At 41.5% G+C, this 25,899-nt stretch overlaps 1 pseudogene; it reads right to left on the bottom strand.

The window, feature by feature from the left end:
* Positions 1-15,482: 15,482 nt before the first annotated feature.
* On the bottom strand, positions 15,483-15,583 carry LOC112438361 (U6 spliceosomal RNA; annotated as a pseudogene).
* Positions 15,584-25,899: the final 10,316 nt, after the last annotated feature.

Below are 25,899 nucleotides of genomic sequence, written 5' to 3'. Positions count from 1 at the left end.
GGAGTGCAATGGTGCAGTCTCAGCTCACGGCAACCTCCACCTCCCACGCTCAAGCAATTCTCTTGCCTCAGCCTCCCAAGTAGCTGGGACTACAGGTGCATGCCACCACGCCCAGCTAATTTTTCTGTATTTTTAGTAGAGACGGGGTTTCTCCATGTTGGTCAGGCTAGTCTCGAACTCCTGACCTCAGGTGATCTGCCCACCTTGGCCTCCTAAAGTGCTGGGATTATAGGTATGTTTTTTTTTTTCTTTCTGATACAGCGTTTTGCTCTGTCGTCCAGGCTGAAGTGCAACAGCATGATCTTGGCTCACTGCAACCTCCACCTCCTGGGTTCAAGTGATTTTCCTGCCTCAGCCTCCTGAGTAAGTGGGGCTACAGGTGCACACCACCACACTCAGCTAATTTTTGTATTTTTAGTAGAGACAGGTTTTACCATGTTGTACAGGCTGGTCTCGAACTCCTGACCTCAGGTGATCCGCCTGCCTTGGCCTCCCAAAGTGTTTGGATTACAGGTGTAAGCCACCATGCCTGGCCTCTTATTTCTTATTTCTAAGTTCCCAGGGAATTTAGATTGTGATTAGCACAGCTTGAGTTTGGTGACAACCCCTGATCCAACCAATTGGGATTAGGGTAGAAATCCAGGAAGCCACCCCTATGGGATGGACAGACCACCTAATGATCACCCGCTACGGAAGTGTAGGAGAGAAAAGCCCAGGGGAGCAGGAAAGCAAGGAGAAAAGCCCGGGCAAAAGCCTGAAGGCAGAAATGTGTATGGTGTGTCCTAGTAACATTGAGTAGGGCAATTTGCAGCTTGATACATATGGAATTTATGCAAAAGTACTAAGAGATTAAATTGGAGAAATAGTTTGAGGTCACATTAGAGAAATTCCTGAATGTCAAACTAAAAGGTTTAAATTTTCTATGAACTTCTTTTTTTTTCTTTAAGAGACAGAGTCTCACTGTGTTTCTCAGGGTGGTCTTAAAATCCTGGCCTCAAGTGATCCTCCCACTATGGCCTCCCAAAGTTTGAAATTACAGGCATGAGCCAGCATGCCCCACTGACTTTTCTTACAGCTGTACAGGTTCATATAATAAGTCCTGCACCCCTTCCCCTTCCCCTTCCCCTTCCCCTTCGCCTTCCTCTTCCCCTTTCCCTTCCCCTTCTCCTTCTCTTTCTCCTTCTCCTTCTTTTTTATGACAGGGTCTCACTCAGTTGCCCTGGCTGGAGTGCAGTGGCATGATCACAGCTCATTGCAGCCTCAACCTGCCTGGGCTCAAGTAATCCTCCCAACTCAGCCTCTCAAGTAGCTGGGGCTACAGGTGCATGCCACATGCCTGGCTAATTTTTAAATTTTTTGTAGAGACAGGGGTCTCCCTACGTTGCCCAGGCCGGTCTCGAACTCCTGGGCTCAAGCAAACCTGTCTTGGCCTCCAGAAGTGCTGGGATTACAGGCGTGAGCCACTGCACATGGCCCTTGTAACAAGTCTTAATTGAAAATATATTCACAAAGTCTTTGAAGGTTAGGAAATATATTTAAATGCTTATGTTCACTACACAGTTGTTTATAATAAAATGTTAGAAACAACCGGAATGTCCACCGATAGAAGAATGGTTAAAGCATCTATGGTATAGCCATCCTATAGAATTTAATATTAAATTAAATTAAAAGGAATGATGTAAAGCTATAATCACTAAGATGAAAAGATCTGTTAATTACAGAAAAAATCAAGTAGAATGATATGCATAGTTTGATTCCATTTATGTTAAAATATTTCAAAAATGCATAGCTTTTAAATGGGCAGAAACATTTCTAAAAGAACATTCATGAAACTGCTAAAGTGGTTTCCTCTGGGGAAGGAAGTGGAATTGATGAGCAGGTGGGGGTGGAGGTAAAGAGTGACATTTACATTTTATGACATATGTTACATGCTTAAAAAGAAAAGAGTACAAATGTATCATTAAAAATTAAATTACATCGGGAAACTTACTGGAAATGAAAAATAATTAAATTAGGAAGAAAGTTAATTCCATTTTCAATAAGACAGGGAAAAGGACATGTACCTAGTTTCAAAATTAGAATAATAATACTGCCATTTCTGAAGTGGCTTGCAGTTTACAATTAATAACTAACACCTGCTATGATCCAGACACATGTTTAGCCTTTTACATATGCTAACTCATTTAATTCTCACAAAGACCCTATCAGATAAATACTGTTATTCTCCCATCTTACTGATGAGGAAACTGAAGTACAGAGAGGAAGAGTTACTGGCCCATGGTCACATTGCCAGTAAGTGGCAGAGCTGGGATTCTGGCTCTTACATCTCAGGTCTTGATCCCCTTTGCTAAATTACACTTATGCAAAAGCATTTTTGTATTGACTCCTGTGCCCTCAAGTACCTACTGTCCCCCATGTCACATGAGAGAAAACTAGGACCTCTATCTTAGTGTACTGCAATGGATTATTTTCATGTTCATGTACCCACTAGACTTTCGACTCCATCATGCAAGGAATCCCCATTTTGTTGCTGATATATCCTAGTTTTGTACTTTGGCACACAGGAAGTGGGCAATTTTGAATGCTGTGGTGGTTTAAATTGTCCACAAATTTTTTGGCACTCCCTTTAAGAGGTAGAGTCTAATTGCCCTCCCCTTGGGTATGGACTGGATTTAGTGACTCACTTCTAATGGATAGAATAAAGCAAAAGTGACATTGTGTGACTTCAGAGACTAAGACATACAAGGCACTGTGGCTTCCTGTTCTCTCTTGTGCTTGCGCTCTCTCTCGCACGCTCATTCTCTCTCTCTCTCTCCCCCTTCCTCCATCCATCCTCCTGCCCTCAGAACACTTGCTCTGAGGGAAACCGGCTGCCACATCATGCGGAGAGGCCTATGTGTTGAGAAACTGAGGCCTCCAGCCAACAGCCAGCAAGAAACTAAAGCCTCCTGCTAATAGCCACGTGGGTGAGCTTGGAAGTTGATCCTCCAGCCTCAGTCATGCCTTCTGATGACTGCAGCCCAGCTTTCCTCTGGACTGTATCGTCCAGTTAAGCTCCTACCAAATGTATAACCTTTAGAAACTGTAAAATAATAACTGTTCATTGTTGGAAGTCACTAAACATTGTGGCAATTTGTTACATGGCAATAGATAACTAATACAAATATTCTTTATTTAAAAAAATAGGTGGCCAGGCATGGTGGCTTACACCTGTAATCCGAACATTCTGGGAGGCCAAAGCTTGAGGTTGGCAGTTTGAGACCAGCTGGGCAATATAGTGAGACCCTGTCTCTTAAAAAAAAGTAGTAAATAAACTAGCCAGCCGTGGTGGCATGCCTGTAGTCCTAGCTACTTGGGAGGCTGAGGTGGGAGGAAGCTATTCTCCCACTTCAAGGCCATCCAGCCACTTTGTGGCTGTAGTGAGCTATAATTGCACCACTGCACTCCAACCTGGGTAACAGAGACAGACCCTGTCTCTAAAATAATAATAATAGATATGTTTATATTCACAACTTGAATATTTACGAAACATATTAATGTGCTTTTTTCTTTTTCATTTTCATGTATATGATCTTTTCTTTAGTAGACCAAAAGCATTCATTTGCCTGGGGGCAGTGTGTGGAGGGTGGGATTAGAACTGTCAAAGCAAAAATTTTAAAAGGAAGAGTTAAAAATCAGCTTCTGGCTGGACACGGTGGCTTATGCCTGTAATCTCAGCACTTTGGCAGGCCGAGGCGGGAGGACTGCTTGAGCTCAGGAGTTTGAGACCAGCCTGAGCAACATCATGAGACTTCATCTCTACAAAAAATGGAAAAATAAGCTGGGTGTGGTGGTGCATGCCAATAGTCCCAGCTACTTGGGAGGCTGAGGCAGGAGGATCACTTGAGCCTGGGAGATCGAAGCTGTAGCAGCTTGGGTGGCAGAGCAACACCCTGTCTCAAAAAACAAACAAACAAACAACAAACAACAAAAAACAAAAAACCAGCTTCCGATATCCAAAATAGGACTTTTCATTGAAATAGTTACTTAGAAAGCCAGAAGAAAGGTGAGAAAATATATTTTCCAGATTCCTTTTACTACCACTGACATATCGAAGGTTATACCTGGTAAACTAGATCATAGTTTCTTTTATAGTATAAGGAGACACATTTTTTCACCTGTGATGACTAGACCACTGAGCTTGCTGTCCCAGGATGGAGCAAGGATAGGACATTGAGGAAGTGGAATGTCTGAACCTCTTCCTGTTCCAGTGGATGGCAGGGAGAAGAAGGGGAGTGGAGTTAGGAAAACTAGGTAATGAAAAGTTCTCTTGATCCCAGGAGTAAATCCCAGGGAAGGAAGGTGTTTTAGACTGATTGAAGGCTAAGGCCTGAGGGGCTTCTTTTCTATTTCCCATTTGGGATTCCAGAAGGAAATCGCTAGTTAAGGTGAGTCAGCAGTACAATTGGGTAGGCCCAGAAGAGGAAAGAGAGCAAAATAGAGTAGTCAGGAAAAGAGGGCCCAGTTTGGGCACCTGTTAGCTCCTGTGTGGTGTGAAAGGCACTCAGATGTTCCTGCATCTCTGGTGGAGAACACAGAGCCTGGCTCAGCTGAGAGATAACAGCTCTGTCATGGGGAGGTTGAAGTGACTCCACAGCGAAGTGGAGAGGAAGTTGTTGAACAGAAGCTGTGGCAGAGACTCAAAGAGGCCTATAATGCTGGTGAGAACTATGGTGGCCTGAGTCATCTGAGGTCTGAGGTCTGAGGTCCTGACCAAGTAGAGAAAAAGGACCATCCTAGGAAATACCCCAGCTACTAAGCAAAGATACCAACAGAAGACCATAAAGAGCACCCGTGAGGCCTTAGTGGACACCAGTCCAGGAGCCAGCCTAGGGCAGCTCACCTCAGTCACCTGACTGTGGAAACTGACAAACTAAGAATGTTAGATTGAAGATAGAGTATCAAATATTAAAATAATTATTAGAAATAAGATTAGAAGTATCAAAGTACTAATAAGACAGTAAGGAATTAGCAGGACAAAATCTAAGCTATACTGAGTACTGAAGCCACTTTTGCCCTGAGGACATTTGCCAATACAGCCAATTTGAGCCTCTATCTCCTAAGAAGGAAAGTACAAAAGAAAATTCACCAAATTAGCTAGGCATGATGGTGTGCACCTGTGGCCCCAGCTACTGGGGAGGCTGAGGCAGGAGAATCACTTGAACCCAGGGGTTCAAGGCTGCACTGAGCCGTGTTTGCGCCATACCACTGTACTCCAGCCTGAGTGACACAGTAAGACCCTGTCTCAAAAAACAAAAAAAAAAAAGGCCAGGCGCGGTGGCTCACACCTGTAATCCCAGCACTTGGGGAGGCCAAGGCAGGCGGATCACGAGGTCAGGAGATCAAGACCATCCTGGCTAACACGGTGAAACCCCGTCTCTACTAAAAATATAAAACCGGTTTAGCTGGGCGTGGTGGCGAGCACCTGTAGTCCTAGCTACTCTGGAGGTTGAGGCAGGAGAATGGCGTGAACCCGGGAGGTGGAACTTGCAGTGAGCCGAGATTGCGCCACTGCACTCCAGCCTGGGTGACAGAGCAACACTCCGTCTCAAAAAAAAAAAAAAAAAAAAGGCCGGTGCAATGGCTCACACCTGTAATCCCAGCACTTTGGGAGGCTGAGGTGGGCAGATCACTTGAAGTCAGGAGTTTGAGACCAGCCTGGCCAACATGGTGAATCCCCATCTCTACTAAAAATATAAAAAATTAGCCGGGTGTGCTGGCATGCACCTGTAATCCCAGCTACTCAGGAGGTTCAGGCAGGGGAATCACATGAATCAGGAGGTGGAGGTTGCGGTCAGCCAAGATCATGCCACTGCACTCCAGCCTGGGCAACAGAGCAAGACTCTGTCTAAAAAAAAACAAAAACAAAAAAAACAAAAACTGAAACAAAAAAAGAAAATCCATCAATGGAACTGGAATTCAAAGGCTACATTTTCCCCAAATTTCTACCCTAAAGGGACTGCTGCTGACCAGTACAATGAGGAAACAATTTCATCTCTGAAAATTTGTAATCACTTGCTGGCATTATTGAAGTTATAACCACAGGGTGGTCCAAAAGAATTCAAGCCACAAATTTCATTTAATTTGGTGCCATATTGATGAAGTCCCTAGGAGGCAAAGGAACAAATACAAATCCATTTTGAGAAGTTACCCTCATCCTGGGCCTCAATGTATTTACACAAATAAGTTTTCAAGGTTAACAAGCAGTACTGGTAAAAAAAAAGCAACTAAGCATACATAATAAGCACCACGTATGAGAGCTAGAAGAAATGAAAGAGTAGAAACAGAGTCAAAAAGATTTCAGATGCTGGAATTATCAGACACAGATTATAAAATTATGCCTACTATTGTTAAAGAAATAAAAGATGAGCTTGAAAATATCTTCAAGATACTGGAAACTACAAAAAGTGACCAACAAATTTTTAAGAACAATAAAATTAAACTTCTAGAAATAAAATTTACCATTACTGAGATTGAGAGCAAAACAAAAACCAGCAGCTTAACAGCATATTAAATACAACTGAAAAGAGAATTAGAGAACAAGAAGGTTGGGTCACAAGATTTTACAGAATGAAGCATAGAAATTTAAAGAAATACAATATATGAAAGAGAAATTAAAATTCATAGAAGATAGAGTGAGAAAGTCTAACATATATTTAATTAGAGCACTAGAAGACCAGAGATTATATGGCAGAAACAGTATTTGAAGAAATACTGGCCTAAACTTTTCCAGAACCTATTAATGAAATTAATTCACATACTCAAGAGGCCAAACAAATCCCAGGAAGAAAGGTGGGCAGGAGAGAAGGAGAAGAAGAAAAAGAACAAAGGAGGGAAGGAAAGGGAAAAAAGAAGGAAAAGGAAAGAAGGTAGAAAGAAAAGAAAGAAAGAGAGAATGGGAGGGAGGGAAAGGAAAGGAAAGAAAGGAGAAAAAGAAAGAAAAATTCCCACTCAAATTCATCACAATAAAACTAATGAACACCAAAGGAAAAAATTTGAGGTCAGGGAAAGTGTGGAGATCATTATCAAAGGAATGGCAGTGAGATGGACCACTAACTTCTCAGTAGCTGCAATGGAAGCCAAATGACAATACAATAACACACTCCATGGGTTGAAAGAAAATAATCGATAATCTATTATTCTATTCTTTTTTTTTTTATTTTGGATATGGAGTCTCTCTCTGTCGCCCAGGCTGGAGTGCGGTGGCGCGACCTTGGCTCACTGCAAGCTCTGCCTCCCGGGTTCACGCCATTCTCCTGCCTCAGCCTCCCGAATAGCTGGCACTACAGGCGCCCGCCACCACGCCCGGCTAATTTTTTTGTACTTTTAGTAGAGACGGGGTTTCACCGTGTTAGCCAGGAAGGTCTCGATCTCCTGACCTCGTGATCCACCCGCCTCGGCCTCCCAAAGTGCTGGGATTACAGGCTTGAGCCACCGCGCCCGGCCCATATTATTCTATTCTTAGTGAAAAAAAAATCTTTCAAGAATGAGGGCATAGTATTAATATGTACATTTCCAAAAACAAGTAGAAACACAGAGACTTTGCTATTATCCAGACCTTTGTACAAAGGAATTCAGAAGGGTGTCATTCTGGAAGAAAGAATGAGATCCTAGATGGATGCTCTGAGGTACAAGAAAGAATGAAGAGTAAAGAGAGTGGTAAATATATGAATAAATCTAAACAATGCAAAATTGTGCATAACACAGCATTAACAATGTCATATGAGATGAAAAAGTAAATAAATACACAAAAATAAAAGCATGCAAATTAAGAAGAGAGTCAATGAGGTTGGTGTTTAGTTTTTGTGGTATTTAGCACAAGAAAAACATTAGTGACTAACTTTTTACTTAATAGGTGATATATACATATAAACATGTTAGGCTAAACTCTAAAAAATAATAAAGACAGAATATAGCCTATAAACAGAGTTAAAAAAAGGAATAAAAATAATACAAAAAAGAAGAGAAAAAGTAGTATATAAAAGTGAAGCAAAGAGAAAGCAAAATGTAAAGTGATAGATTTAAAATATTAGTTACTAATATCAGTTAATTAAAATAAATAAAATGTAAATGGATTAAATACTTCAGTTAAAAGACAAAGCTTCTCGGACTGGAGAAAACTTATAGATATTCAAACAGGTTGAAATTTTAAAACGGAAATAGATCTACCCTGCAAATATAACTCCAAAAGAATTGGCATTTTTATGTTAATAGTACACAAAATAGACTTTAAGCCAAAAATCATTATTGAAAACAATTTGGCAATTCCTCAAAAAGCTAAAAATAGCATTACCATATGGCCCAGTAATGCCACTCCTAAGTATTATATATATATCCCAAAGAATAGAAAGCAGGGACTCAAACAGGTACTTGTATACCAGTGTTCATTGTAGCATTATTTACAATGGTCAAAAGGTGGAAACAACCCAGGTACCAACCAGATGTATGAACGAAATGTGGTATATACATACAATGGAATATTATTCAGACATAAAGAGGAGTGAAGTTCTGATAGATGCCCCATCGTAGATAAACCTTGAAGACATATGCTAAGTGAAATAAGCTAGATGCAAAAGGACAAATATTGTATACACTGACATGAAATATCTCAAATAGGAAAATTCGTAGAAATGTGAAGTAGACGCAAGTTTGTCAGGGGCTGGGGAGAAGGGACCTGGGGAGTTTTTACTTACTAGTTACTGAGTTTCAGTTTGGGGTGATGAAAAAGTTTTCGAAGTAGATAGCGATGGTAGTTGTATAACATTGTGGACCTAAGTAATGCCACTAAATTGCACCCTTAAAAATGGTTTAAATGGGCCGAGCATGGTGGCTTATGCCTGTAATCCTAGCACTTTGGGAGGCCGAGGAGGGCAGATCACTTGAGCACCAGAGTTTGAGACCAGCTTGGGCAACATAGTGAAACCCTGTCTCTACAAAAAATACAAAAATTAGCTGAGCATGATGGCATGCGCCTGTAGTCCCAACTACTCCGGAGGCTGAGGTAGGAGGATCACTTCAACCTAGGAGGTTGACTGCACCACTGCAGTCCAGCCTGGCAACAGAATAAGACCCTGTCTCAAAATAAATAAATAGGCTGGGTGCAGTGGCTCACGCCTGTAATCCCAACACTTTAGGAGGCTGAGGCGGGTGGATCACTTGAGGTCAGGAGTTAGAGACCAGCCTGGCCAAAGTGTGAAACACTGTTTCTACTAAAAATACAAAAATTAGCCGTGCATGGTGGCAGGCACCTGTAATCCCAGCTACCTGGGAGGCTGAGGCAGGAGAATTGCTTGAACCCGAGAGGCGGAGGTTGCAGTGAGCCGAGATCGCGCCACTGCACTCCAGCCTCGGCAACAGAGCAAGACTCCATCTCAAAAAAATAAGTAAATAAATAAAAACTTAAAATGGCAAATTTTACTGTATACATTTTATCAGAATTTTAAAATTACAAAAATAAAGATAATCACTTAACAATACAATTTCAATCACTTAACAATACAAAAATATAAAAATTTTGAATTTATAAGTACCTAGTAGTGCAGCCACAAATTATATAAGAGAAAAATCAGAAGATCCATATGGAGAAATAGACAAATCTACAATTATATGGGAAATTAAAAAATACATCTCTCGATAATTGATAGAACAAGAAAAATCATTAAATAGGCCAGGAGTGGTGGCTCATACCTGTAATCCCAGCACTTTAGGAGGCCTCCGAGGCAGGTGAATCACCTGAGCTCAGGAGTTTGAGACCAGCCTAGCCAACATGGCGAAACCCTGTCTCTACTAAAAATATAAAAATTAGCTGGGCATGGTGGCACAGCCTGTAGTCCCAGCTACTCGGGAGGCTGAGGCATGAGAATTGCTTGAACCCAGGAGGCAGAGGTTGTAGTGAGCTGAAATTGTGCCACTGCACTCCAGCCTGGGCAACAGAGAGAGACTCTGTCTCAAAAAAATAAAAATAAAAATAAATCATTAGAGGATTCAAACAATAATGATTAATAAAACTGATCTAATAGAGATTATCTATATTTCATTCAACAACTGCAGAAAAAAATTCTGAAGTCCACACAGAATATTTCAAAAATGGACTCATACATAGTCATTAAAACAAGCCTCAACAGATATTAAAGGATTAATACAGAGGATGTTTTCTGACCTAAAGTGATCTAACTATAAATCAATAATAAAAAGGTAAACAGAGCATCTCCATGTTTGGAAAATTAAAACCATGCTTCTAAATAACTCATGGGTCAAAGAAGAAATCACAGTGGAAAAAATTTTTAATTGTGAACTCTGCCTTTTTTTTTTTTTTTGACAGATTCTCACTCTTGTCGCCCAGGCTGGAGTTCAGTGGCAGGATCTCACTGCAAGCTCCACCTCCTGGGTTCAAGTGATTCTCCTGCCTCAGCCTCCCAAGTAGCTGGGATTACAGGTGTCTGCCACCAGGCCCAACTAATTTTTGTATTTTTAGTAGAAATGGGGTTTCACCATGTTGGCCGGCGCTGGTCTCGAACTCCTGATCTCGGGTGATCCTCCCGCCTCAGCCTCCCAAAGTGCTGGGATTACAGGTGTGAGCCACCGCACCTGGCTGTGAACTGTGCCTTTTTAAAATGTGTGAGTGACTTAAAAATTACTTCATATCAAAAACATATAGGGTAATAGCTAAAAAGTGTTTACAGAGCTGATTTATAGCCTTACATTTTATATTAGAAAAGAAAAAAGGCTAAAAGTAAGTAAGTCAAGCATCTGCCTCAGGATATTAGAAATAAGCTGCAAGATAAACAGGAATAAAGAGGTAGGAAAGAGATAACAAATAAGAACAAAAATGTGTAAAATAGAAAAACTATGTAACAGGAACAATAAAGCCAATAGTTGATTCTTTGAGAAGACTAAAAAAGGTGTAAAATATTTAGTGAAACTAATGAGAGACACACATACATACACAGAGAGAGAGAGAGAGAACACACACACACACATGCTATCAGGAGTGAAAAAGGGGATATTACTCCAGATGTTGTACACACTGGAAAGATAATAAAAGGATATAATGAATGACTTAAAGCTAATCCATTTGACAAAGTACACTATATGGACTAATTTCGTCGGGGAAAAATCAACAAACCTTATAAAGATATTTTAAAAACATGAACATGATTCTGCTAAGAGAGCATTTGAAAAAAATAATAAAGGCCGGGCCCGGTGGCTCACGCCTGTAATCCCAGCACTTTGGGAGGCCGAGGCGGGCAGATAACGAGGTCAGGAGACCGAGACCATCCTGGCTAACATGGTGAAACCCCGTCTCTACTAAAAATACAAAAAAATTAGCCGGGCGTGGTGGCGGGCGCCTGTAGTCCCAGCTACTGGGGAGGCTGAGGCAGGAGAACGGGGTGAACCCAGGAGGCGGAGCTTGCAGTGAGCCAAGATCGCGCCACTGCCCTCCATCCTGGGGGACAGAGTGAGATTCCGTCTCAAAAAATAAAAATAAAAATAATACAAAAAACAAAAACAAAAATCTCGAACAATCCTATGATCATTAAATAAGTTGAATCGTTTACAGAAAATCCACAAAGAAAATTCCAGGACCAGAAGCCTTTCATATGACTTCCACCAATCTTTTAAGGAACAAAGTATTTTAATATTACATAAACACATACAAGAAGGAACAACTCTCAAACTCATAAGACACTGAAATTCATGTGAAGACTATGTCAAAATAAAATTACAATCTAATTTGACCTATGGATGTATGTTGAAAAAAATCTGAAACAATATATTAGCAAACTGAATCCAGCAATACAAAAAGATAATATAGAAAAGCAAGTGTATCCTAGGAATACAAAATTGGTTTAATATTTGAAAATGAAACAATGTAATTTGTCATGTTAATAGAATAGAGGAGAGAACCCATATGACCGCCCCCCCCCAAATATATTTAGGAAAAGTGAATGGTTAAAAAAAAAAAAAGTCAATATGTATTCTTAATTTTAAAAATCAGCAAACTTGAAATAAAAGGAAATTTTTAAGTGAAATAGGGTACCTACAGAAAATCTGCAGCAAACGTCATGCAAAATAGCGAAGTTGCTATGTCAGAAGATGTGAGGCCGGGCATGGTGGCTCACTCCTGTAATCCTAACACTTTGGGAGGCCAATGAGGGTGGATCACCTGAGACCAGGAGTTCAAGACCAGCCTGACCAACATTATGAAATCCCATCTTTATTAAAATTCAAAAATTAGCAGGGTGTGGTGACAGGCACCTGTAATCCCATCTACTTGAGAGGCTAAAGCAGGAGAATTGCTTGAACCCGGAAGGCAGAGGTTGCAGTGAGCCAAGATCATGCCACTGCACTCCAGCCTGGGTGACAGAGCGAGACTCTGTCTCAAAAAAAAAAAAAAAAAAAGAAGAAGAAGAAGAAGGCAGAGCGTGGTGGCTCACGCCTGTAATCAAAGCACTTTGGGAGGCCAAGGTGGGCAGATCATCTGAGGTCAGAAGTTCAAGACCAGCCTGGCCAACATGGTGAAACCCCGTCTCTACTAAAAGTATAAAATTAGACAGGCGTGCTGGTGCATGCCTGTAATCCTAGCTACATGGGAGGCTGAAGCAGGAGAATTGCTTGAACCCGGGAGGCGGAGGTTGCAGTGAGCTGAGATCACGCCATTGCGCTCCAGCTTGGGCAAAAAGAGCAAAACTCCATCTCAAAAAAAAAAAAAAAAAAAAAAAGCTGTGTATAACTTTAGTTCTGTTAGACAATGCCACACTCTTTCAAAGTGGTTGTGCTAATTTATACTCTCAGCAACAGCCTATGAGAACTCTCATCACCAATCCACATTATCACCAAAAGACTGTGAACCACTGTCCTAGAGAAACTCTTGCAATGTGTACTACAGACAAGTACAAGACTTTTCTCAGCATCATTGTTCTGAGTAGCTTGAAACTGGAAACGATTCACTGTGCTTCTGGGGAGGCAGCAATATTTTATATCTGGATCACAGTACTGGTTATGTAGATGTTCATTTTATAATCATTCAAACTGCACATATATGCTTTATGCACTTTTCTGTATGTATTGCATGTCTCATTTGAACTTCTACAAAGGCATTATATTCTTCAAAGAAACTTCACACACATTTTAATAAATCTTATCTGATTTTACAATTACCACTTGTGGTTCCTATAAGAAACTTGTCCATATTAGTTAGGGCTCCACTAGAAAAGAAATTATTTGTACAAATTTGGTAATTTGAGAAGAGTTTAATTTAAAAGGACCATCTACAAAGGTGTGGGCAGGGTTTAAGGAACTCAAATGTGGTAACAAAATACTCTAGAACTAGTAACTTGGGGTGACTTTCCCACCCTTTGGGGCAGGGAAAGAAAGCCTTTATTAGAACCAGGAGATAGAGCTATGTGGAGAGAGCTACTCAACTTGAGCTATGACCTCTAGTGGAAAGACAGAGCCAGTCCACACCACAGTGACGGCATACAAAGGGGATAAATACCCTGATTTTGCTCTTCTCCCTTCCCTCTCCCGATCTTCTGTCTGCGCTCCTTGTTGCTGAACCCAACCAGAAGCCAGAAGACAAGAGAATCTGTGGATGTAATGCATTTAGGTCAACCACCTAGAGAACCCAGCAGAATGGAGCTGGGCAAAGAGTAGATCCGAAGTGATGAGAAGTTGTTCACATGTCCGTCTGAATCTAAAGTGGTAGCCACTTCCAGTGTTTTTCTTTTAAAATACAAGGTTTGGGGAGAAGGAGAAATGACCAAGGGATTTAAATTATAGCTGTTATAATCCCTGCTTCTGCAGCTGATGACAAGGCGTACATTGGTACTCAAGGCTACCTTCTTCCACCTCCCACTTCTGTTCTTTCCTTCCATCGGCACTTCAGCAGGATGTGTTTTACCTCTTTCCTTGTCCCAGGCTACTTGTCCCATAGTAAAGATGCTTTTGCCTATTTTCCAAAGTAGATTTGGAGAGACCCAAACTTCGTTGCATGTAGGATATGAGGCATTGATAATCTTGTCTTTATTGGGTGGCTGCACTTTTCCATTCACCAGAACACTGGGCCAAGGAATGCTAAGAAGTTGTTCATTGAATCCCTGAGTTCTAAACATAGCTCTCCCTGTCTATCCCCGCTAGGTAGCAGCAATCTAATTACTGCTGTTAAGGATATATCACCCCTTTTCTATATATTGGTTCTATGACCTGAGGAACCCCTAATGCCTGGGGGTAAGACTTAGCTTCCATTTCATTGGAACCATGTATATTATACTTCCCATTTTTTTAGAAGAGGACACTAAAACCAAGAGAATTTGCAATATTTGCCTAAGAGTGCATAGTTAGTACAACAATGGAACTAGAAGCTCAGCCTCCTGACTTTCAGACTCATTTGCTTCGCACACACTGGAGGAGTACAGCTGTGTCTTATCACTGTAACAGGTGGACGTGGGAAACAGCAATAACACAACGTTAGACTGTGATAAAGGTGACTCAAGGGAGGGAGAAATACACAGTAGCAGATGTCCTCTAAATATTAAGGCACAGTAGAGAATAAGACATTTGTCATCCTGCCATCTCATTGTGCCAAGCTACAAGAGCAATGTTTTTGCCCTGTGTTTTTCCAAAGCAGGGCCTTTTCCAAAACAATTCAGGGTGATGACTACTTGAGTGCATTTTAATGTGTTTGCTAATGAATTTTCTTGATATTGGAAAATAACATTTTTCTTGTGTAATGTCCCCTCTCCTTTCTCTCAAAGGAACCCACATTGCCATTTTTTTTTTTAATTTTTTCTTGGTCACAGAGAAGTCCATGCTAGTGAAGCAATTAAGGGCTCTTTCTAACCCATAAATCACCAACAAAATGGATATTCCAGTGCACCCATAGGGATTGGAGGGCTCATGTGAGGGAAGTTTGTAAATGACTCTGCATTTTAGGATTTCCATAGCCTTTCTGAGGCCCATTAAACTGATCAGTAGGTAGTAAGTGATGAGGCATAAGGCTGGGAGGTGGGGTGATGTAAAGAAAAAATTAAGAAATGAGACTGAGTCAGCCAAAGTGAAAATTTAGTTTGTAAGAGTTGGTGCCTCTTCAGACTTCTAAGCAACTTGAAGAAGGTAATCACCATTTTATTACTTTTATTATCTTCTTTATTTTTAGACTTTAACATAGTCAATAGTGGGTTGCAGTACCTTGCTAAGAGGGAGGAGAACCAACTTCATACATTAGTGTCATGCTAAAATATTCACTGGGAAAAATTAATACAGCATTTTATTTAGGGCTTTCAATGTGTATATCAAAGGAGAAACTAATCAGGGGAAATTCAGTCTATTCTTAAGTTGGTGGGGAATGATATTTTTTGATAGGGAGTTTTTCACACCTGTTAGATCATATAAATTCAGTGGATGCTTTTTTTCTCATGAAAAGTGAGGAAGCAGTAAACACTTAAAACATAGAATTTTTTTTTCCTGTCATCCTTACATAGGGGCCACGCTAATCTTCTCTGTATCATTCCAACTATTAATTATTTTTAAGTGAAGTATTTAATATGCTGATGTTAAGGTTCGGTTCAATGACTTTTTTTTTTTTAATTTTAGAGGCAGGGTCTCGTTCTGTCACCCAAGCTGAAGTACAGTGGAGTAATCATGGCCCACTGCAACCTCAATCCCCTAGGCTTAAGTGATTCTCCCACCTCAGCCTCTCGAGTATTTGGAGACACAGGCATACATAGCCATACTGGGCTAATTTTTATTTTTTATTTTTGACAAGCTATGTTGCACAAGCTGGTCTTGAATTCCTGGCCTCAAGCAATCCTCCCACCTCAGCCTCCTGAGGCACTGGTATTACAAGCCTGAGCCAACATGCTTGGCCAATAGATTTCGATAATTGTACACATTAATGTAACTACCATCTAAAGTTCCAGAAAGTTGTCTCATCCTCTTGTCCCTTTCTAGTCAAACCCCCTTTCCTTCTCACTGAGGGAACCACTTTCTTTTTTTTGAGGCTGGACTGCAGTGGCACAATCTCGGCTCACTGCAAGCTCCACCTCCTGGGTTCATGCCATTCTCCTGCCTCAGCCTCCCGAGGAGCTGGGACTACAGGTGCCCACCACCACACCAGGCTAATTGTTTGTATTTTTAGTAGAGATGGGGTTTCACCGTGTTAGCCAGGATGGCCTCGATCTCCTGACTTCATGATCCACCCACCTCGGCCTCCCAAAGTGCTGGGATTACAGGTGTGAGCTACTGCACCCGGATGAGGGAACCACTTTCTAATCCTATCACCATAGATTAGTTTGCCTGCTCTGGGACTGCATGTAAATGGAGTCATACCGTATTTATTATTTTGCATCTGGTGTCTTTCACTCACCATGGTTCTAGATTCATCCTTTTTTTTTTTTTTTTTTGCATGTACCAGTGGCTCGTTCCTTTTATTGCTGAGTAGTATTCCTTTGTATGAATATATCACAATGTGTTTATCCAATCTCCTATTGCTGGACATTTGAGTTGTTTTCCATTTTTGGCTGTTATGAATACAAGTACTATGAGCATTCTTGTACAAAACTTTTTGCGGCCATATATTTCCATGTTTTGGGGGTATATACCTAGGAGTAGAATAGCTGGTAACTCTATGTTTAATCATTTGAGGACCTGCCAGATTGTTTTCCAAAGTGGCTGTACCACCTACATTCCTACCAGCAAGGTACAAGGGTTCTAATTTCTCCATATCCTTGCCAACACTTGTTCATATTTTTTATTACAGCCATCCTAGGGGGTGTAAAGTTATATCTCATTGTGGTTTTGATTTGCATTTTCTTAATGATTAATGATGTTGAACATCTTTTCAAGAGTTTATTGGCTACTTGTACACCTTCTTTGGGGAAATGTCTATTCATAACATTTGCTCATTTTAAATTAGGTCATTTGTCTTTTTGTTGTTGAGTCCTAATTGATTCTTAACTTGGGTGAAATTGAATTGAGAAAGTCTGTTGTAACAGGTAAGCCTCTTGCAGTTGAAAGTAACAGAAAACCCAACCTACATTATTAGCTTAAGCATTAATGGAACTTGTTGTATCACAGAACTGAAATTTCTTGGAGGTAGTTCTGGCTTCAAGAATGGCCGGTCCAAAGCAAAAAAAAAGAAAAAAAAAGAAAAAAAAAGGCTAGGGGTGGTGGCTCACCTGTAACCCCAGCACTTTGGGAGGCTAAGGTGGGCAGATCACATGAGGTCAGGAGTTTGAGACCAGCCTGGCCAACATGGTGAGACCCCATTTCTACTAAAAATACAAAAATTAGCCAGTTGTGGTGGCAGGCACCTGTAATCTCAGCTACTCAGGAGGCTAAGGCACGAGAATCGTTTGAACCCGGGAGGCAGAGGATGCAGTGAGCCGAGATCGTGCCATTGCACTCTAGCCTGGGCAACAAGAGCGAAAATCTGTCTCAAAAAAAAAGTGACACCAGAACCTGATTTCTTCCTTCTCCCCTCTTAGCTCTGTTTTCACTGTCTGAGCCCCATTCTTGGATAGGCCTCACCAATTAGAACAGCAAGATGGCTATAGCAGCTCCAGCCACACGTTCTTCCAGGTTCAGGCCCACAGGAGAAGAGTGCTTGCTCACAGAAGCACTGGCAAAAAGACTTATGGGTCCTGACTGATTACAGACCAATCCGAACTGCAGTGGCCAAGAGGAATAGGTACACTGATTTAGGGGGATTCACAGATCCCATTCCCGAAGCAATGGTTAGAGCCCACCCGAAACATGGATTCCAAGTCGGGGAAGAGAGAGTTATCCAGGGAGAAATTAGAATACATTTACCAAAATAGGAGGAAAAGGGATGTCGGGGATGTCAAAAACTAGCAAATGTCCACTACAGTGCTTCCCAACCACGGCCTCACTAAAAATCAACATGATTTTTATCCAAGCAACTAAGCAAAGAGGTGAGGCCACAGGGTAAAATACTATTATTGACACAGGAATATGGATAAAGGCAAGAGAATAGTTAGCCAGCAGTAAAATCATTAAAAAGTCACTAAATTTAGCATCTGAAGACCTGGCTCGAATCCTAGGTTTGCTACTTCTAGCACTATGACCTTGGAAAAAATCACTTAACTTTACAAATCAATTTTTTTCTTTCTTTCTTTTTTCTTTCCTTTTTTGAGACAGGGTCTTACTCTGTCACCCAGGCTAGAGTGCACTGGCATGATCACAGCTCACTGTAGCCTCGACCTCCTAGGCTCAAGAAATGCTTCCAGCTCAGCCTCCTGAGTAGCTGTGACTATAGGTGCATACCACCATGCCTGGCTAATTTTTTATATTTTTTGTAGAGATGGGGTTTTGCCATGTTGCCCAGGCTACTCTTGTACTCCTGGACTCAAGCGATCCTCCTGCCTTGACCTCCCATAATGCTGGGATTACAGGCATGAGCCACCACACCCAGCCAAACCACATTTTTCTAAGCCATAAAACAGGGATTACCTCAAATTATCATTCCAGCATCATAGGTTGGTTCTAGAAATATAAACCTGTAAAAGTGCCTGGCACATAGAGGATATTCACTCTGAAATCCTGGGTCATAACTTTGTCTACATGCCTTCCATGTGATCCCACCCCAACGCTACTACCTATCCAGCCAGTGTTTGCTTTCCAGATGGGACTGCAGAGATTTCCACAGAAAATCTTTTGAACCATTACCTTATTGAGCCCCAAACTGTAATTTCAGCTATGTGATTAGAGCATTGTTCTATCAACACCGAGAATGGTTTCTGGCTGGAATGTCAGTGGAGCATGGTGAGCCAGACACAAGCAGTCCTTTGAACACAGCCTGGGGTATAAGACAGAGATGATCATCACAGTTGGAGATCTAGAAAATGTCCCTGGAGACCTCAGAATCCCACGGTTTGGCTTCCAGCAGTGAAAATGAGTGCCAGCTTCCCCTCTCAAAGCACGCTGCCCCCCTGGATTCTAGTTTGTTGACTAATCCCTTCCTCCTCTAGAACAGGAAAGAAGGAAGGAAGGGTTTGGAACTGTTCCATTGATAGCCCCAGAATTTCTACATAAGAAAAGCTTAGGGGCAGTCACCTGGCTGCTATGAGCTTCTAGAGGAGTTGCTTTTGAAATTGTTTGCATTTTAAATAAGAAGGTTTGGCCAGGTGCAGTGGCTCACACCTGTAATCCCAGCACTTTGGGAGGCAGAGGCGGGCAGATCACCTGAGGCCAGGAGTTTGAGACCAACTTGGCCAACATGGTGAAACCTCATCTCTACTAAAAAATACAAAAATTAGCCAGGCATGGCGGAGTGCACCTCTGGAGCCAGAGGCAGGAGAATTGCTTGAACCTAGGAGGTAGAGGCTGCAGTGAGCTGAGATTGCGCCACTGCACTCTAGCCTGGGCAACAGAGTTAGGCAGTCTCAAAAAAATAAAAACCTTTTTTTTTAAATAAGCAGGTTTCATTCAGATTGTATACTATTTGAGATGGCCTGGGTAGAGCTGGTTATCTGGAAACTTTTGGGGTTGTTTTTTTTAGATGGAGTATCACTCTGTCGCCCAGGCTGGAGTGCAGTGGTGCGATCTCGACTCACTGCAACCTCTGCCTCCTGGGTTCAAGCTATTCTCCTGGCTCAGTCTCTTGAGTAACTGGGACTACAGGTGCACACCACCACACCTGGCTAATTTACCACACCTGGTTAATTTTTTTTTTTTTCTTTTAGTAGAGATGGGGTTTCACCATGTTGGCCAGGCTGACCTCAAGTGATCCACCCATCTCAGCCTCCCAAAGTGCTGGGATTACAGGTGTGAGCCACTACGCCTAGCCAATTATCTCAAAACTTTGATCATCCTTGACATCACTGCCGACTGCCCTCCTCCAATTCCCTTGGTCAATCTCTGACTGATGCCGGCAGAAGAAGCAGAGCAAAATCTCCTTACATGTATTTTTGCTCCGCTTCCTGTCAATTTGGGTCCTCTAGGAAGCAGACAGGCACCAGGATGGGTTTATAAGTGAAAGCACTGGGTTGTAATAACTGTGAAAGGCAAAAGGAAGAGGGAGCTGGAGAGGGCAGGGAAAGCCTTAAAACCATGTTGCAGGTCTGAGACTTGTAAAAGGAGAAGGGTAAGGAAGGATGATTGTGTGGGTGAATAGAGTCGCAGACTGTGGTGCAGCTCTGGAAATGTCCTGGTCAGCCTAATAGGGAGCTCTGGCACAAGGATTGCCCTCAAAAAAGTCCCACGTTGCATGGCAGTGGTCATGCCCTAGTACCCCTGCCATGCTCAGTCATTGGTAGAGGGCTGCCTGGGAGAAAGTGCTGCACCCTGGATGCTGGGGTGGATCCAGACTAGAAACTGTCAGCATTCTGCATTCCTTGCAGCAGGTTCTTTCTGGAAGGGAAGTCTGCGTGGCACGCTGCCACAGCTGGCACAACCCCAACAGCTGTCCAGCCATTCTGCTCTAACCTATAATCAAGCTCACAGAAGGGAAGTAGAGTGCTTTTGTGCTCCACAGAACTGCCTGAGCTCTTTTTATGATTCCTTTGGGTGAACCCTCAGTAAGTCAATCTATGCCTTAGGTTTCTTGTCTGAAATATTTCCTTTGCCTGGAACGCTTTTCCCTCAGCTACACTAATAACTCAATGCCTCATCTCCTTGAGGTCTCTGCTCATGTGTTGTCTCATCAGTGAGTCCTTCCCTGACTAATTAAAATAGCAATCCCCTCACAATTCTTATTCTCCTTCCCAGTGTTATTTTTCTCCATAGCACTTACCCTATCTAATTTTAAGTTTATTTATATATTTATCATCTGTCTCCTTTGATTAGAATATAATGGATGTCAAGTCAGGAGATTTTGTCTGCTGTTCTATCCCTAGCACCCAGAATAGTGACTAGCATATAGCAAATGCCATTAACTATGTGGCAAATGGAAGGAAGGAAGGAAGAAAGGAAGGGAGGGAGGGAGGGAGGGAGGGAGGGAGGGAGGGAGGGAGGGAGGGAGGGAGGGAGGGAGGGAGGGAGGGAGGGAGGGACTGGTATAACCACACAAATCATGTAAAAGTTGATAGATACCACTAATCCTTTCTCTTTCTGATGCAAACTTCTTATCTAAGAAGATCATCTAACCCCTTGAAGACAGCAATGAAGTCATTGAAACTTATAAAAATGTGTCACTAAAAATTGGAACTTTAAGTCAAAGACAGAAAACTCATTACTAATTGTATTCTTTTTATCAGATACCATGTTACATGTTTTTACATATGTTATCTGATTTATTCCTCCCAATAGCACTGAGATAAGGGTTATCATCCCTATTTTGTGGGCAAGGAGGGTGAGGCCCAAATAACATGGCCAATGTCACACACAACTGGAAGTATGGAATTTAAATTCAGATTTATCTGATAGCAACAAATAAGAAACAGACTTCAGTGCCAAATAAGAGGAGAGGAGCAAAATTAGCTCACCATTTGATAGTAAAAATATGAACAAAGTAAAAGAATCATTACAAAGGACAAAGAAAGGAATTACTTTTACTATGTAGGGGTCAAGGCTCAATATCAGTTACCCAATCCAATGAGGATACCATCTTCTTACAATAGTGGGTATTTATTTTTCCTTTTTTTTTTCTCCTGAGACAGGGTCTCACTCTGTCACCCAGGCTAGAGGGCAGTGGCTTGATCATAGCTCACTGCAGCCTCAAACTCCAGGGCTCAGGTGATACTCCCATCTCAGCCTCTCAAGTAGCTGGGACTACAGACATGCACCACTGTGCCCAGCTAATTTTTTTTGTATTTTTTGTAGAGATGGGGTTTCACTATGTTGCCCAGGCTGGTCTTAAACTACTGAACTCAAGTGATCTGCCTGCCTCAGCCTCCCAAAGTGCCGGGATTACAGGCGTGAGCCAACACACCCAGCCTATTTTTCCTTTTAAAAGTCTGTTATGCAGAAATACCATTTGACCCAGCAATCCCATTACTGGGTATATACCCAAAGGAATACAAATCGTTCTATCATAAAGATATATTCACATGTATGTTCACTGCAGCACTACTTGCCATAGCAAATACTTGGAATCAACCTAAATGCCCATCATTGGTATTTGAAAATAAAATATGGTACATACACCATGGAGTACTATGCAGCCATAAAAAAGAATGAGATCATGTCCTTTGCAGGAACATGGATGGAGCTGGAGGCTATTATCCTTAACAAACTAATGCAGGAACAGAAAACTAAATACCACATGTTCTCACCTACAAGTGTGAGCTAAATGATGAGAACGCATGGACACATAGAGGGGAACAAGAGACACTGGGGCCTATTGGAGGGTAGAGAAAGAGGATCAGGAAGAATAACGAATGGGTACTGGGCTTAAGAGTGTGTAATGAAATAATCTGTACAACAAACCCCACAACACAAGTTTACCTACATAAGAAACTTGCACATGTACTTCTGAACTTAAAAGTTAAAAAGTTAAAAAAAAAAGTCTGTTATGGACTGTGTGTTCCCCCACACCAAAATCCGTGTTTTGAAGCCCTAATCCTCCGTGTGATGGTATTAGGAGGTGAGGCTTTGGGGAAGTAATTAGGTTTAGCGAGATCATGAGGATGGAGCCCATGGTGGGATTAGTGCCCTTATTAAAAGAGGAAGGGATACCAGCACTCTCTCTGCAATGTGTGAGGGCACAGCAAGAAGGTGGCCATCTGCAAACCAGGAAGAGAGCTCTCACAAGGAACTGAACCAGCTGGCATCTTGATCTTGGATTTCCCAGCCTCCAGAACTGTGAGAAATAAATTTCTGTTGTTTAAGCCACCTAGTCTACAATATTTTGTTATGGCAGCCCAAATAAACTGAGACAAAGTCTCAGAAACTCATAGACATGTTGTATCAGAAACCATCCCTTAGAAGAGAAAGTTTCTCATTCTTGCAGTAAAAAGCCAATTAATAAACGAGAGGATAGAATTTGAAAATCATCAGTGAATGCTAAAACTAGTGGGTGAGTGTTTGATGAGGAACAGAATATTAACATAGTCCCCAAAACCTCCTGACAATTTTTTTTTTTTTGAGACAGAGTCTCACCCTGTCACCCAGGCTGGAGTGCAGTGGTGCGATCTCTGCTCACTGCAACCTCCACCTCCCAGGTTCAAGTGATTCTCCTGCCTCAGCCTCCCAACTAGCTGGGATTACAGGTGCACACACCAGGCCCAGCTAATTTTTGTATTTTTAGTAGAGATGGGGTTTCACCATGTTGGCCAGGCTGCTCTTGAACTCCTGACCTCAGGTGATCCACCCACCTCTGCCTCCCAAAGTGCTGGGATTACAGGCGTGAGCCACCACGCCCGGCCTAGGTTTTTCTTTAAAGCTTTGAATTATTTTGCAAATCAAGATAAGAAACTCAGGAGAGTTCCAGAATGCACAGTGCTAATTTCTATTGGAAATGTAATTTACTCTTTTGTTCTAAGTGCTCATCAGATACTGTCTGAGTACTGGTCATTCTGTCTGAAGTGGTTGTTTACAGCGAGCCCTTTTGCAAAATGGAACATTTTCTAATGCCAATTTCGTAAATGGAAACACAATATATGCAAAAAAAAAAAAAAAAAAGGCTAAAGGAAATACAATGAATCCACTCAAAATAATTTCAAATGACCTGGCTTTATTTTCTTAACCTTGACATTACTGTTATAATCCTTCCATACATGAAGCCTGAGTGAGGGCAGGATTGTTTAGGGAGAAATCAGTGGGTATCTATTTTCTTATAAAGTACTTATAAATTAGAAACTACGTATGGCCATCTTCTCAGTGTCTTCATGCATCCGTTTTTTAAATTACCTTTGCTACTGTCTATTTCTCTATGTTAGACTGCCCACCAGTGTTATGGGGCACCTATTAGATGCTATGAAAATGTAGAAGACTGAGACATGGGTCTCTGTGGCAGAGACCACTACTTAATAGCCATTCTTTCTTGGAAACAAAAAACCTTTATTGTTGGGTATGTCAGTGTACCTGGCTATAAAATATTTTCCAGCCTTCCTTGCAAATTTGGTGGCCAATGAGCTATTAGCGAGACTTCCAGAAAAAGTCTTTAAAATTTGGCTGGGAAGCCTACCCTTTACCCTTAATCCTTTCCTCCTTCTTGCCTGGAATAGAAATATGAAGGCTGGACTTCCAGAAGCCATTTGGTTAACACAAGGAAAAGGCCCCCACCCTGGGGATGGCAGAGGAAATAGCAAAAAGAGGCTATGTTCCTGTTTTTGGATTTTAGAGACAGACTCTTGTGCTGTCACTCTTGCGCTCTCACTGCAGCCTCTAACTCCTGGGGTCAAGCGATCATCCCAGCTCAGCCTCCCGGGAGCTAGAATGACAGGTGTGTGCCCAACATAATAATAAAATAATAAATTTTTTTCAAATAATAAAATTTTAAATTTTTTTTATTTTTGTAGAAATGGAGTCTCGGTATGTTGCCCAGGATGGTTTCAAACTCCCAACCTCAAGCAATCCTCCCACCTTGGCCTCTCAAGGGGCTGGAATTACAGGTATAAGCCACCACACCTGGCCTCAACTCCTGTATCTCCAGAACTAGTGACTGAATACAACTCTTAAATTATATAGTATCTGATTTCATGAACAAATTCAGCAGAGACTAATGCACACAAAATAATTAGAAAACATTGCCCATTTGGGTGAACTGGCTCATGCCTGTAATCCCAGTGCTTTGGGAGGCTGAGGCAGGAGGACTGCTTGAGGCCAGGAGTTTGAGATCAGCCCAGGTAACATTGTGAGACTCCCGTAGTACCAAAAAAAAAAAAAAGGAAACACTTCCGTATAGTATGTGGTGTAAGAGAAAGTATAGGTAGACAGAGTAAGAGCTTTAGAATCCATCACTCCTGCAGTTCACTCCTCAGCTTAGCAATTTAGAGTGTGTGATTTTGGACAAATTATATAACGTTTCTAAACTTCTGTTTCCCTTTTCATAAAATGAAGATGATAATAATTACCTTGTGTAATTGTAATAAGGAGTAGAGATAATGTGCCTGGCACTCAAAATATGCTTAATAAATGATAATAGTAATTTATAAGCGATACAAACTCACAGAAATAAGAAATTGATGTGTATCAAAAGCCTTAGAGAATAAGTAGGATTTTACTATTCAGGATGGGTAAAGGGGAAAGGTATTCCACATGGATAAAAGGAAAGGCAAGTACAACGTGGGTAGAGACATAAAGATTGGCTGAATATAACGTATTTGATAACTACAAGGAAATTAACATAACTGGTATTGAAGAGTTGAGGAAAACGGGATGGCATATAAATAGGGTGAGATCAGGATGGCACAGATGGGGTGGGATCAGGCTGAAAGCCAAAGAGAAGATACACGACTTGATATGGAAGAGCAAGGAGAATTCATAAATTTTGTACAAAAGGAAGGATCAGGACAGACTTAATAAAAGCTCATTACCCTAAGGTCTTCAGTTATCCTAAGTGATTTTCTTTTGGAACAAGTGACAAGGAAATGACTCTGAGTGCCAAATGGAAGGTGAGTGCCTAATCCAAAAAGGTAGCCATTAATTTAATGGAAAGATTTTCTAATGGCAAACATTAATCTAGTTGTTAGAAAGGTACTATGGGGTAGCTTGAGTTCACACAAGCTTTCTTCCTGTGGTTTCTCTATAAAATGAAGAATTATGGCAAAGTTGTTTTTCACTTAAAAAAAAGTAATCAAGCCAATCAGACAAAATATGTTTCTCCATACAAACCATGAAACACCAGCTGAAATTCACTGTTTTGTTTCTCATGGTATCTTTTTCTTCTCTATCTCATTTAAAAAATTCTCTTAGTGGCTGGGCACGGTGGCTCATGCTTGTAATCCCAGCACTTTGCGA

This window comes from Pan paniscus, chromosome 1 (assembly GCF_029289425.2).
Source record: "Pan paniscus chromosome 1, NHGRI_mPanPan1-v2.0_pri, whole genome shotgun sequence".
NCBI lineage: Eukaryota > Metazoa > Chordata > Mammalia > Primates > Hominidae > Pan > Pan paniscus.
This window is presented reverse-complemented; position numbering and strand designations above follow the sequence as displayed.